At 40.9% G+C, this 14,243-nt stretch overlaps 1 long non-coding RNA gene across 2 annotated transcripts in view; it reads right to left on the bottom strand.

Moving 5' to 3' along the window:
• LOC112968832 overlaps positions 1-14,243 on the bottom strand; it is a 62,631-nt gene that overhangs the window by 29,095 nt on the left and 19,293 nt on the right. Inside the window, exon 1 of one of the 2 annotated variants that reach the window (XR_003254465.1) lies at positions 10,966-11,051. The exons of the other annotated variant lie outside the window; for it this stretch is intronic. This is a non-coding gene — a long non-coding RNA (uncharacterized LOC112968832). Of the gene's footprint in view, positions 1-10,965; positions 11,052-14,243 lie in introns of those variants that run through there. 2 annotated transcript variants of the gene reach the window in all.

Raw genomic sequence — 14,243 nt, 5'->3', positions numbered from 1 at the left:
AAGCTGACACTGGGTAAGCCAGTACTTTTGCTTGAGTTTTGAGAAAGAAGATAGCCTACACCTATTAAACTTTTTCAAACTTTTTTTTTCTTTTCTTAGAAGGAGTCACATCAGACTTCATTTTTTCAATATTTATGAGTGGATGCTTCAAGTTCTCTTCTGTTTTAGCATGTGTTTGTCAACCAACATTATTCCACAATAAGACACAAAAGTACAAGTCTATTTTTATAAGTCTACATTCAGCTACTTAGAGCTTATACTAGTCAACACCAGCAAAGAGCTACTCCAATGACACGCACAGAAGCAAATCCTCACACAAGAAAAGAACGGCTTCCACAAAGATATTACCTGTGTTCAGACAAGTCTGAAACCTCTGCAAAGCAACATTACAGCCAATTCTGCCCAGTGCCAGGCAAATGTTGACATGTTCATTTATAGCCTTTTACTGTTATCCTCTTTCCCTGGTATGCCAGAGAAATAAAGCAACAGTGACTCCCCTCAATATGAAACAACTCCAATACAGTTCAGAAGACAAAGTAAATAGCTGCTTTCCATTTCAGTTTGAAAACACATTTCTGAAGACATACTTATAGGCAAAGTTTAATTCAACTTACCTACACACTGTTTAGTTTTACTGGTAATAGGCACACATTTGAATCTGTCACACAGCCACATGCATTTTGATAGGCACTGCAGCAGACAGGTAGCTGCTTCATCAGCACCTCCTCCTGACTGCTCTACCCCTTCTGTTCTGCCCTCCAGCAAGCAGGTAGTAATGTATCCTCTAAGTAATGACAGTCAAGCAGAAGTCACAGATGTTCTACCTGTCTTCCATTCCCAGTACTCCTTCCCCAAAACTACTGATGCCTGCAGTCTCTATTCCTTTAGAAACCATAGTAGAACTGCAGCTTGGGGTCAACACTTGCCCCCTCTGGTTCTTATCACACAGTTAGTACGATACATACTCTCCCCTTCTATAGGCATATACCTATTCAGTTGTCTTTCCAGCACTGTGTGTTTGGCTATTTAATATCTGTCTGCAAGGTATTAACAGAGGTCTCTCTGATCAGACAATCATATCTAGAGGTAGCCTACTTACAGAAACAAACAGGGAGTAACATTGAAAAAAAAAACCCTACAGATAAATAATAAGTGATGGGTTTATCAAGCAATTACTTTCATGCTGTATAACATCATTGTTGAGAATAGAGGAAAAACATGCAATTTTTTTTTTTTATAAGTATATACCCCTCAGCTTATCTGATTCATACTAACTTGAAAGAAGAGCAGAAATTATGTCAATGCAAGTTGTAAAGGGAGAAGCCTACAGCAAAGAAAATGGTGGAAAGATACGGCTCTTTGAAAAAACAATAGGAAAGTTATGTGGATTGGGCACATCTCCTCCCCTTCCCCTAGACTGGGTCCATCTAGTTAAGAACTGACTTCTTGTGAGGCCAAATCCAGGATCAAAGCAGGTTTTAAATCATCCCAGGGATGCTAGAAGAAAGGACAGGACAGATTAAGTTGCCAGAAGCTACCTAGACTGAACTGACAAACTTACTGTCACAGGAAGCTTGCTGTGCCACTTCTCTCTGCTAGAGCTACCTGGGCTGAGACAAGCCTGAAAGCCCACCTTGGAAAGCTGAAAAGATAAAGAAGATACTACACACAGAAGTCTTTTAGGCCTTCCGCTCCACGTATTTTCTACTCTGATAAATAACTGATGCAATGTTCTAAAGACATTTTTGGCACAACAAATCTGTATGGTCCCAGTGTCCCAAAGAGGAATCACCAATGTTTTGTTAATATGTCTGGGAAACGAGGGCAGCTGTGGCCTTATGGCACATTTGAGAGTGGAATGCCCAGATCCCCACATAAAGAAGTGGCTCAACAGCAGACCCGCCCTTTAAAGGAGATTAAAAACTAAGCCAATTTAATCACAGTTTGCCCTATACAGGCAATTACTTCTCTATTTTAGTAAGATGAAATTTTAAGCAGTTCAACTACTGGTAAACTCTTACAGAAGAATTAAAAAGGTGTTGTATGGAATATCTTCCACATTCACCACACTTTTGTGCCCAATGTTTTCCTGGTGCAGACAGAAGGTTGTCAGGAACTGTCACAGCAGCAGTTCCTGTTGCTTCCCAGTTGCTCAGCCACACTGAGTAAAAGTTACCCACTCAAACTGAGGTACGTCATAGCTCTTCTTCCCCCCTCACAGCAGCCCACGCATTCACTCATGTGCAAAATTGGTTCACACTAAAATGCATTTCCACATCTGCTCTATTTTTAAGTAGCCTTTCTGACTAACCAGCTAATAATAAAGCAGGTGAAAATTTCAACAAAAGTTTGCTTTAAAGGGACTTAACAGGGTATGTCACACTTTCAGAGAGATCCCTTTTAGTGCTGCAAAAACTTTACACCTCCATGTCAAAAGTATTCCAGGCAGAAGAAATGAATTCTAGGCATGGAAGATGACAGAAGCGTATGACATGACTTCACATTTACTTAAACAGAAAGTGGTAAGCGATGAACTAATTACTTTTTTCTAATACCATTTGACAGCTAACAGCACAAATTATTGGCCTTTCTAGTGCAGCAAAACCTTCTAATACTGCCAATAGCCAGTCTCAAACATTTCTCTTGCAGCTTATTTGCCCACCCTGATAGCAACAGGTGCACACACACTTGAAAATCCTGCTGTAAAGGTTCAACACTCCAAAGGCTTTCCACACCAACCGTTAAGTTCATCTACTATCATTTTTTTGCCTGCAAGCTTACAGAAATGGCACCTGCCATTTCCAGCAGCAGCAGCAACTCACAGTAACACCTCTGAGAAACTGTTCTGTCACATTCARCTTGCACATTTGTCCAGTTTGGATTCAAAATTAAGAACAGCATTCTGAAGCCGTGATATTTAAGYCTGTCAAGATCTTTATCCGTCTCCCAGTTAAATATTGCTGACCTGTCAGAGATATTAGTGAAAGGGTACCCAAGAGCATCAAATGTCATGTTAAATTCAGAGATCTTTGCAATGGCAAGAGTCCAGTAATCCACTGGACAAGAACTGTGGAGAGTACCACAGAGTGACACCACTGTTCTGGAGCTCAGTGGACTTGCTACAGTCCTGTAGCCTTCTTACAAGACTAGTTGTCTCAGGTCTGCCCAAAATAAGAAACTATGAACTCTGTATTATTAAGATACAGGATATGGAATTATGTTACAAAGTTTGAAAATGAGCATCTCGCAGGGATCAGAGATGCCTTCCCCTGGATACCTGGGGCCCAGAGATCAGGGAACAGTATGGGTGGCTTTCTGCACTCAGATATTAGCAGAGGGGTTGTAAAGAGTCCTGCAGGAATATGCAGATTCTTCTTTATGACAGCTGGGTTGCATGTAAAGATGCTCCAGTTTGCAGATGTCAAAGTCCTATGAGTGTTAAGTAAGAGCAGCTACCCGGACCCGGCTTTGCAATGGTTATATAGTGAGAGCAAGAAAACATGGCCAAGGTGCTGAATATTGATTAGCTCATCACAGAATCACAGAATCGCTGAGGTTGGAAGGGACCTCTGGAGATCATCTAGTCCAACCCCCCTGCTCAAGCAGGGTCACCTAGAGCACATTGCACAGGAYCRCATCCAGGCGCGTTTTGAATATCTCCAGAGAAGGAGACTCCACMACCTCTCTGGGCAAYCTGTTCCAGTGCTCTGYCACCCTCACAGTGAAAAAGTTTTTCCTCATGTTCAGAYGGAAGCGTCTGTGTTTCAGTTTGTGCCCRTTGCCTCGCGTCCTGTCGCTCRGCACYACTGAAAAGAGTCTGGTCCCATCCTCTCGACACCCTCCCTTCAGATACTTGTACACGTTGATAAGATCTCCTCTCAGSCTTCTCTTCTCCAGGCTAAACAGGCCCAGCTCTCTCAGCCTTTCCTCATAAGAGAGATGCTCCAGTCCCCTAATCATCTTTGTRGCCCTTTGCTGGACTTGCTCCAGTAGTGCCACATCCCTCTTGTACTGGGGAGCCAAGAACTGGACGCAGTACTCCAGATGGGGCCTCACCAGGGCTGAGTAGAGGGGGAGAATCACCTCCCTCCACCTGCTGGCAACACTCTTCCTGATGCACCCCAGGATACCATTGGCCTTCTTGGCCACAAGGGCACATTGCTGCCTCATGCTTAACTTGGTGTCCACCAGCACTCCCAGGTCCTTCTCCGCAGAGCTGCTTTCCAGCAGGTCAGTCCCCAGCCTGTACTGGTGCATGGGGTTATTCCTCCCCAGGTGCAGGACCCTGCACTTGCCTTTGTTGAACTTCAGGAGGTTCCTCTCCGCCCACCTCTCCAGCCTGTCCAGGTCTCTCTGAATGGCAGCACAGCCCTCTGGGGTATCGGCCACTCCTCCCAGTTTTGTATCATCAGCTCATGGTTCAAAAATAATCACATTGATCTCAGTGAAGTACATATTGATTACATTTAACTGTTTCTGTTTACCTGCAGCACTTCAGCTAGTTAATTGTATTTCACAGATCTTTCCAGATTGATACTGATACAAATATTTTGCTCTGCTGTTTTCATCAGTAATAAAATGAATAGCTAATGTTTATTGCTACTTCTAAATCTTTGGCTTTAATCTAAATTAAGCCTTAAAAAATAGTTGATGCTCTGTCAAGATAAGCATATCTTAATTGTGGGTCTAGCACTTTGCAATATAGGATGCACTGATCCTTGCAACATACCCTTTATGCATGGTACATGTAAGCAATGCCCTTGGTGACAGGTATGCAAGAAAGGAAGAGAGGAGGTTGTGTGGTTTCCTTCATGTATGTTAGAGATTACTACTGAGCACCGAAAAACAAAACTGTAGTTTTATCTTAGTTTCAGCAACTGGAAGTAGAAATTTTCAGGCAACAACTCGCTATCACTATATGAAGGATTTTATTTACACGTGAGTTCAAGATTTTAAGACAATCAAGTGCAACCTCATAGCCATATGGATGGTCAGGATTGTCAGAATACCAAACAATAAAAGGGACTGGAAAAGCTTCTGGACTGTAATGAAGTACTCCAGTTTGGAAAGCTTAAAAAAGCCTGAGAGAGACGCTTTAGTTGAATTTCCTGCCATCATTTCAACCCATCTTCCACTTCAGCAGAAGTCTTTCCCCAGCTAACGGTCCATCCGAGTTCCAACAATAACAATAGAGCTGGTAAATGCATACCAGGAGAAATGGGCAAGGCTATATGGCCCTAATAACATGCACATACACGTTTAAGATATGCTTACCAAACAGTTATCCAGTGAATGCAGAATTATTAATATGCACTTCAAAATGGCCTGAGTACTGGCATTAACGAAGCTGCCTGATAAGCAGTTGAATATTACCTTAGCCTCTAGTGGATTAGGTATGTTAAAGTAAGGGGGCATGGCGCTAATCAATACTGCATGAATTGTTTCTTCTACTGACAATCAAGGCTTGTACTAAAAAATAACATATTAAGTCATTCCATAAACTCTTCCACAAAATTGGCCAGCTAAAGTACAGAAAATAATGCTTAATGAAATTTGAGTAAGTTTAATTAATACACTGATTTTTTCCAAATAATTTGAACAGAACAAAGATTAATCTATATTTGCATGCCCTGATGTAGTGAAGTATGCTGCACCCTAGTTACAGCTGATCAAGTTAAAGACCTAACCAGCTCTTAGGAACACATGCTACACTGAAGTTAAATTAGGTAGAAAACTCTGCCCATGAATGAGCATCAACTGAGGTAACAAACCTCAAACAAATTCTAGCCCCAATAATAAATGCTAACTGCCTGGAACTTTAATTGCACTGACAAATTTTCAGCCATACTGAAATTCTGATGCATGATGCCAATTGTAAAAGCGTGCAGCAGTATCATTTGATCCTGCTGAGATGTCATATACAATTAAGTAAGTGCAACACAATCAGGTCATTTAACTGGTGTTTAAACTATCACTTCTAACCCTAGCCAAATCAGAAGGCTAAGTTATAACTGGCACCATAACAATACCTTCTGATATAGGCTAGTCCCTCCAGATGTATTTTAAAATGCTCAGCCAGCTTCTTTGCCAGTGACCAGTGAGAACATATGCAGTGAGATACACAGCATCTATTCTCAGGAACACCCTTCGAGTAAAACTCACAAGATTCAAAGTACAAACTCTTCAAAAATAGGTGTCCTGAAGCAGATGCAGTAGTAGCAATGTGTACAGCATAATTTCAAATGCTGAGAGCTCCAAACATGTTGGTAAAGTTACTGTTGCCTCAACACAAATCCTTGGTGCTCCCATGGACAAGGTCTGCTGAATCAAATGCAAGACTTGCTACTGTTTCTACAAGTTTGACTGAAGTCACAGGTTAGTAGTTTTCAGGCACCTGCGCACCCTCTCCCTTTTAAAAGGCTCGCTCAGTTTTCCCTGCAGCTTCATTTCTTACTGTTCTGCAATTCTGGACATGTACCTGGCATCACCCTGCTTATTTGTCTCTCTACAGAATAGCACTGTAGTCAAAATGATTCTACAACCTTCCCAAAATGGCACCACACTTTCAGATTGATTTGGCTGTGTCTGAGAAAGCTCTTCAAACACAGGCTTCTTCACTCTCTTCATATCCATTTTCCATTATGCAAATCATGTGATTTCAGCCAAGACATCAGTTCAGTCAATGCCTCAATAAACAAATCACTCATGCTAATTAAAAAAAAAAATCCATCAAAATCATTAATGTGGAAACTGTGGCATAACAATGATTCAGAGTCCTTTCTATTAGCACACAAAACGGATGCCCAAGGTCCACTCTTCCTACCTTCTCCTCCCACATGCTGCCTCCAGCTCACATACAAGAGCGAAAAAGCACATGGATTCTCAGAGCAGCAGCATTCTGCCAGCTGGATTGTTTTACAGACAGTGACAGAAAGATCATTTATTTTATTTCTCAAACAACCTGTGTTTAGTACCTTGCAGCAAGAACACTCATTATCACCATCACTTCCAATGCTCATAAACTCAGCCCAAGTCAGCAAGAGAGTGAGAGGAGGCTTACCTGCAGTAATAGATGACATTTGAGGGTTTTTGGTCCCCTGCCCCCCATCACTGGAAGGGGGGGGGGGGGAAGGATGAGAAGCAACCTTGAAGTCTTTCAAAGAGTTAGCTTTTTCTTGGGCTAATATATATATGTGTATATATATATATATACACACACACACACTTTTGTGCCTATGTTTATTGGAAATAGTCAGAAGATGGGGAAAAATATAATACAAAGAAACTTAAGTGAAACATTGATTTGAAAAGTCATAACAGAAAAATTTGTTCTGTCAAAGCAAAAAACCCACCATTTTTAAGTTTAAGACAAATTCATAGAAGATACAGGGATGGCTAAGAAAGAAAAATAAATCTCCCGAGAAACTTTCTCCCTTTTTTCTTTTTAAGTCTATCCACTCCCTCTTTCAACTTTCACTTGCTCAAGTTTTAGTAGAGATGTTAATGAATGTCAGGAAACACATTAACAGGAAGCTGTCTATTAAAAGTGTTTAATTGCATACTACAGCTTAATTTAATACAATCACACAAGAAACTGAACTGATTAGACTGAACTTTGCTCAAATAAATATTTCCTTCCCAGAGGCCCACTGCAACAAGACAACAAGATTAATAAGCCAGAAGGAAGAGAAGAGACGAATGATGCCAGCTGTAGTAAAGCAGTGCTACATAACCTGAGCCCACCTGAAGGCAAACTTTAGTATCAGTATTTGTACTCCAGAAACAACCTGCTCACCAACCCAAACTGGAAGTTCATAATGCTGGGGGCTATAGCAACCCTAGCAAACAGACCACTTTTACTGGGAGAATTAATTCCCTGGGGGTATAACTTGTCGTCCGTTTCAGTCAGCACTGCCTTGGTCCCATGCTTCTCCTTACCTCGCTGAGCAGATGTTCCCACTCCTGCTGTACACTGGCACTCCTCTCTGCCCATAGCAAGTGTGTGCGGGGAGCTAGACTACCCATCAGTACTTGTCCTTCCCTCCCCCCAAACAGTTAGCTGTTCCTTCAAACCGCTGAAACTCCCAGCCCAGCTCTCTGCACAGTCAGGCCAGTGCCAGGGCTGCCACATTGCAGGGAAGGAAGAACTGCACGAACCTTGGTTCAGCATAAACCAAGCTACCTTGGAATCATATCCTTATGCTAGCAAAGCGTCTACACAGCAGTAAACATTTAATATAAACACTATGTGCCTCCTCAAGGAAGCCTAGAGGGATACAAGTGAGGACTGAGATTAGTAATGGTGACAGAAAAGGCAAAGGTCTTCTCTTCCCAGTCGAGAGTACCTGTCCAGACACCAGCACTACATGGCCTAGATAAAAGGACGTCAACAGAAAAGCTGAACTTCTCTTGGTCTAGCCAAGGGAGGTGGAGCATACCAGAACAGATTTTGCAGTCTAAGGGTAAAGGGACCCAGAAGGCCTACACTGCTGACCTAGCCTCTTTAAATCCTTTATAAGGAGGAAATACTCAGGCGCAGATGCTCCAGAAGTAGCAATAAATAGCTCAGAGAGGTTCCCTTTCAGATTCAATTATTGTTCAGGTATAGCAATAACTAGAAGTTCAAGGTTAGGCTGTTTTCTTGGTTTTTCCAACTGTACTGCAAAAGGTGAACTCTCATATGCATGAGAAATTATTTTGCATGCAAAAGAGCTTATTCAGGCAAAAGTTTATGCAAATCTGCCTAATGAACAGGCGTCATGATCACAACTTCTACAACAATTCAGTGCTATGTTTATGTTCCAAGTCAAGAAGAGTATTTATGGCAGCTTCTATCAAGGCAGATGGCACAACTTTGTCACCTCTTTTAAACAAATCATGCTTATTTACTCCCAAAATTCACTCATTTCACCCATTTCTAACCAAGCCTTTTACACTATACATTTAATGGGATAAAATAAAAATAACTTTAATTTACACAAAATTTTCAGATACTTCATTACAACGCTCGCAGGAGATTCCAGGGAGACATGTGGAACAGAATAGTGTTAGCATCAAACTGGATATGACAGTCACCTCTACTTGCTACACCTGTGCTCAAGAATAATATTCCACAACTGGAAAAGCTGCATTTTATTTCTTAGCTGCAGAAATGTAACCAGAGAAAATCTAACCCTTCTTTCTTGGTAGCTAAAGCAGCTATCTAAAATGTGGGGTAACAAATGATTCTCCATCCTTTCCATAAAACATTTAATATAACAACTGTTCCCAGTCTTAAAACAGTTATCAGATTTCTGAAGTAGCTCAAGTTTGATTGACAATTAAATTTACCACCTCTTATCACAAAGATGCTTCCTCATAACTGACGGAGCTTTGAATAAGCAAGTCCCAACAAACACTGGAACATTATCTTCCCAGTTCCACAGATGCTACAGATGCCAAAGTTCCTTGTCAACAAAAGTTTGTAATGCATGGTACAGTTGCACAACACAGGCCTTCATGAACACAAAGAAACAACCAGCCTGACTTACAACAAAACCAAGAATGTTTGCAAGCTGCATTGCTCTGGAATGATAGCAGGCTTTGTCCTCCGCCCATCCTCATGTAAGCCTTTACTCCTAATAATGGCTATAGATACAACTATTGCAGTCCACTTTATTTAGCTGCCATTCATTTGAAATAAATACAAGCTTTGTTGCAAGTTTGAAGTATAAAAGGCCTACTCCACACACTTGTGCAAGGGAACTGGAATGCAACAGCTTAAAGGTCTTCAACTCTTAGCGGCTTCACATTTACAAGATATGAATTCATCAGTTAGCTGTCAAAGTCCAAGTATTAATGTATTAGCAGTTCTCTACCTAAAGAAAGTAATGGACATACCAGAAACATACGTAGTGGAGGCACATAACAGATACTTTTAGTCTATTTGACTGTCAGATAATTGTTCACATATTAATAAGCATGCTGAGACCAGCAACTTGCATTGCACTGCAAAGAATCAGAGAAGCATGAATACTTAAAACATTGCTTTTTCCTCACCTTTTTTCATCTTAATCTAATTATCCCCTAAGATTTAAAGGCTTATGAAGTTGTTTCTTCTGACCATTTGAAAATTCTCACTAAAACTTGCCTAAGGAACTCGCTAGTCTGCAAGAAGCACAATTAAAGACAATTATACTCCAAATCTGAGTCAAGTACACTTTCCTGAAGTACTGCAGTGACACGCCTTTCGAGTGACAAGAAAGGATCTCTTCCATTAACATTAGTTCTATGTACTAGAGAGTTGCAAGTGAAATCCTAAATATATGGTCTAGAGAATGAACCACCTCAAATTTTACAGAAGCATCACATTCGAATATATTTAATCAGAGGAGAATGACTTCCGATCTTTTCACTCCCCCCCAGATATATGGGATCAGAGTTTCTTTTTCAAACCATTTTACACCTGCATTATTTTCCTTTCTTTGAAGGAAAATGTCAGTAGGAATAAGCTAAAACTAGGGCAGAGATCAACAACGGGGATAGGAGAAGAGCAACAAGATGATCAAGGTGGCAGTCCATTTGCTTAATTAATAACAGCACTCAGCAGTGCAACAAGTCATCCTATCATGCTGAGCTAATACCACTTGCAGCACCACCATTTTTCCAACTCTTTTGTTTTGAATTACAGCTTATTTTAAGCTTAGCTCTATGATTTCAAGAGTACTTTAAGGTGGAAAAATGTAGCCAGTGGAATTGTAACTAGAATGAATCAGGAACAGCTGCTCTGCCATCCAGCTTGTAGAAACTAGCTTCTGATATAAATTTATGGCTCAGTACAAAGGCAGCTGTAAAACCCTCAGGCTCCCTATCCACTATATTCTCCCTGTAAGATACTTGCTTTTCTTCAGCCAACTAAGAGCAGTATAAGAATTTTTGTGCACAGCCACCACAGGTCAAATACCCTCCCTTTCATCTACACAATACCTTCCAAATCCATAGCCTTTTCTTGGAAAGATGAAGGGCTGAGATCTGTTGAGGGAGAGAAGAGAACTGGATAAAGAAAAGGATGAAAAGAAGAAATAATGGATCAAATTCTTTCATTCAGCTAGTAACAGAGTCGGGAAGCAGCAAATGAGTGGGAGCCTTCTATGTAAACAGGGGCTGCACATGGTAACAAAAAAAAAGTGCAGAAAATCTGGCCTTGAGAGATAATTTTAAGTGTCTGACAATCTTTCTGTTGAAGGCTTCTATGTGGGTGATTCAGGCTTCAGAAAGTCATTTTAAAAACAGGTTGCTATCCAGCCAAAAACCAAACATGTTTTGCATTTCAGTCATCTAACAGCTTAAATCAAAAAGCTGCCTTTGTAAATCCAAAAAGGTAGTCTGAACCACAGAACACATTTAAATCATAGAAGCTTCGCTGTTGGCATTTTCCCCATATTTTGGGTGTTAAAACTTCAGGTGACAACTCTCCATTCTTTAGCAGCCACCCATGCCAGCGGGGGGATGGACAGACATTGTTTCAGTAAAGGTGGTGGAGAAAGTAGAGGAACCAGGAATATTAACATAACCATCCTAATTAAAACCTTGGAGTAATTACTGGGTCAGCTTACCTGGCACCACCTGATACTGGGACCTTGCTTATCAACAGCTGTGAGTAAAAATATCAAATGCCACTTCCAAAGAGATTGCTCTGCTGATTTTACAGGTCTACCAGTAGGTATAAAACCCAGTCTCATATCTGGCACCATAATCCCTGCTTATCATTTGGATGCTGTCATCTCCCCCAGAAGTCTCTTCTGTGTCTGTGCTCTAGGCTTTTCACTTAACAGTCCCCTTCATCTCACACTTGAGGTCAAATTTTCCACCTTGTTTTCTCCCCCTCCTGAGGCAGGGGAGTCTGAGCAACCTGTTTTCTCATCGCAGTCCATGGTAGATGCGACCCTGAGTGCAGGTAAGGAGGAAAACAAATCTCCATTTTTGGTAACTTTTACCAAGAGTAGCCTCTCCCTTCTTACTACACATTGCTGTTGTTCTTTCATTCTTTCACATTTCTACCTTTTGGACAGAAAACTTATGCTGTTATGAAGCTCTGAAAAAGCACGGAGTGTCTCAGCCTTCATTCCCACACTCAGGAGACAGTTTTGTGAAGAGATCCCACTCCACAGCTGCCAAGCAGAGGCCAAGCCTGAGTCAGAGCATCACACTGACCATCCTGGCCCCAGCAGGAAAACCTGTGAGAGGAACCAGGGGAAGGAGCAAGCAGATCATGTTTGTGAAACTAACCTTTCACAGGGATTTCTAGATTTACAGCCTGCAACTTTAGTATACTAGCAATCAGAAGACACAGCAATGGAGCATTAGAGGTCAGCTCTGTGAGAGTGAGTGTGTCGAGGCGGGGGGGGAGATAAGGGGAAATTGTAAGCATACCTTCTTTTTTGACCTTCAGGATCAGAAGAACAGGGACATGGGATTTTCAGACTGCTTGAAATAATTACTTAAGGTTTTTCCAGTATATTTTCACTTATGCAGACAGAGGTTCTCAACCAGTTTATCTAAGGGAAATTATTCAGTCTTCAAACCAAGGGCTGATGCACAAAGAAGTCTGTAAGCTCTTCAAACTGCACTAAGAGCATATTGCTAATGTGGTGTGCATAACCATGAAGTTATCTGTGGGTATAAATGCCAGAACTGGCACGTTTTTCCTGAAAGTGAACAATAGACAATAAAAAAAATTAAACAGTGTGCTTTCTCTAGGATGTATTTATGGTGCATTCTTTAAAAATCAACTAGTTATAAACACTGAGTTTACTCAGAGCCTTCTGACTCTTACTGGTCAAGTAGCTGCCTGCATTAGGAAATTCATAAGGACAGCATGTAGTTGAAGTAAAACCCAAGAAACAGCAATATGAAAAATCCAGGCTTGGGCTCATTGTGGCTGCTCTATTGAGAATCCTATTACTACAAATTTCATTTCACAAACTATACGTGTACAGTAGAACCTGAAGAGATACTGCCTGCCTCACCACCCTAAAAATAACTTTGTCTAGGAATGTCATCAGGACATCATACGTTATGCTAGGTAGCCACTTCTAGTACATATTCCTGGTTTTTCCACTCAGGAACTGAACTGAGGCCAAGAGCCAGGTTTAATGAAAGGTCATCCACTCATAACTGGAAATACGTGCTCATTAGCAAGACCTGAAAAATAAAATTCTGGCTCTTACCACACTGACACATTATGAGTTTATATGCTGAAGTTCTTTTAAAGCTGACTCTACCAGCTTAGGGCTCCACTATATTGAACACCGCTGAAAAATGGTTTCCCCCCCAGTGTTACTCAAAAAAGAAAAAAAAAAAACAAAAACAAAACTGAGCTACATAGACTACTGAACAACAAGAGCATAAGGAAAAGCATGTTTTAGCCTAATAAACAGCTAGAATCATCTCACTACCAGGAAGCAGTTTTCCTCAACCAAAGCTGAAATAAAAAGGCAACTAGTAGTTTTGAGCATGTGCTCTCCCCTAAAATTAGAGGAAGAGCAAGAAGTTACTACAGTGTACTATTCTTTGGGGGGCAGGAAGGAAGGAGAATCTGGCTGGTATCATTGACAGCATGAAAATCTAGGGAGTTTTGCAAGTCAAGAATGCACTGAAGACCATGCAAGGGAAGAAAGGGAACAAGGAACAGATCTAGAAGAGTGGATCATCATTAATTGTTTCAACAGTCTTAACATTTTGAAATAAGTGACAGTAAAAAAGTATAAGCAACACAAAAATCCAAAGCAGTTAGGTTATAAAATACCCAATTTCTAAAAGAGAATTAGAATACAATGGTCAAGGAGAAAAAGCAAGTGACAGACAAATGCTGTGCAGGAACAGTTATAGCTCATAACCTAGTTGTGTCAATCGGGGAGAGGATGAACCAGAAAATGACTGATATTACCTTGTCTGACATGAGGGAAAGGATGGAGAAGGATTGACATGAGCCTGTCTGCAGATCACCTTTTTCATAATAATTCTACTTCCTGCCACAATTTTACAGTCTTGATTTGGGAGAGGACAACACTAATATTTATTTCAAATCAGTTTATCCCTTCAATTAAGTCAGAAGCTCAGCTTAACTTCACCTTCCCTTCAATAACTAGATCACATACAAAATAATGACATATTGTTCTCTTCTGCCCTCCACCTACCTGATATACATTTTGCACTGTGCTACGGAAGTCAGGTATCTGCCATTCAGTCCACTAGAAATCACT

This window comes from Apteryx rowi, unplaced genomic scaffold, assembly GCF_003343035.1.
Source record: "Apteryx rowi isolate R43461 unplaced genomic scaffold, aptRow1 scaffold_1082, whole genome shotgun sequence".
In the NCBI taxonomy this organism is placed as follows: domain Eukaryota; kingdom Metazoa; phylum Chordata; class Aves; order Apterygiformes; family Apterygidae; genus Apteryx; species Apteryx rowi.
Note: the sequence above shows the minus strand (reverse complement) of the source record. Positions and strands in the feature narration are given on the sequence as shown.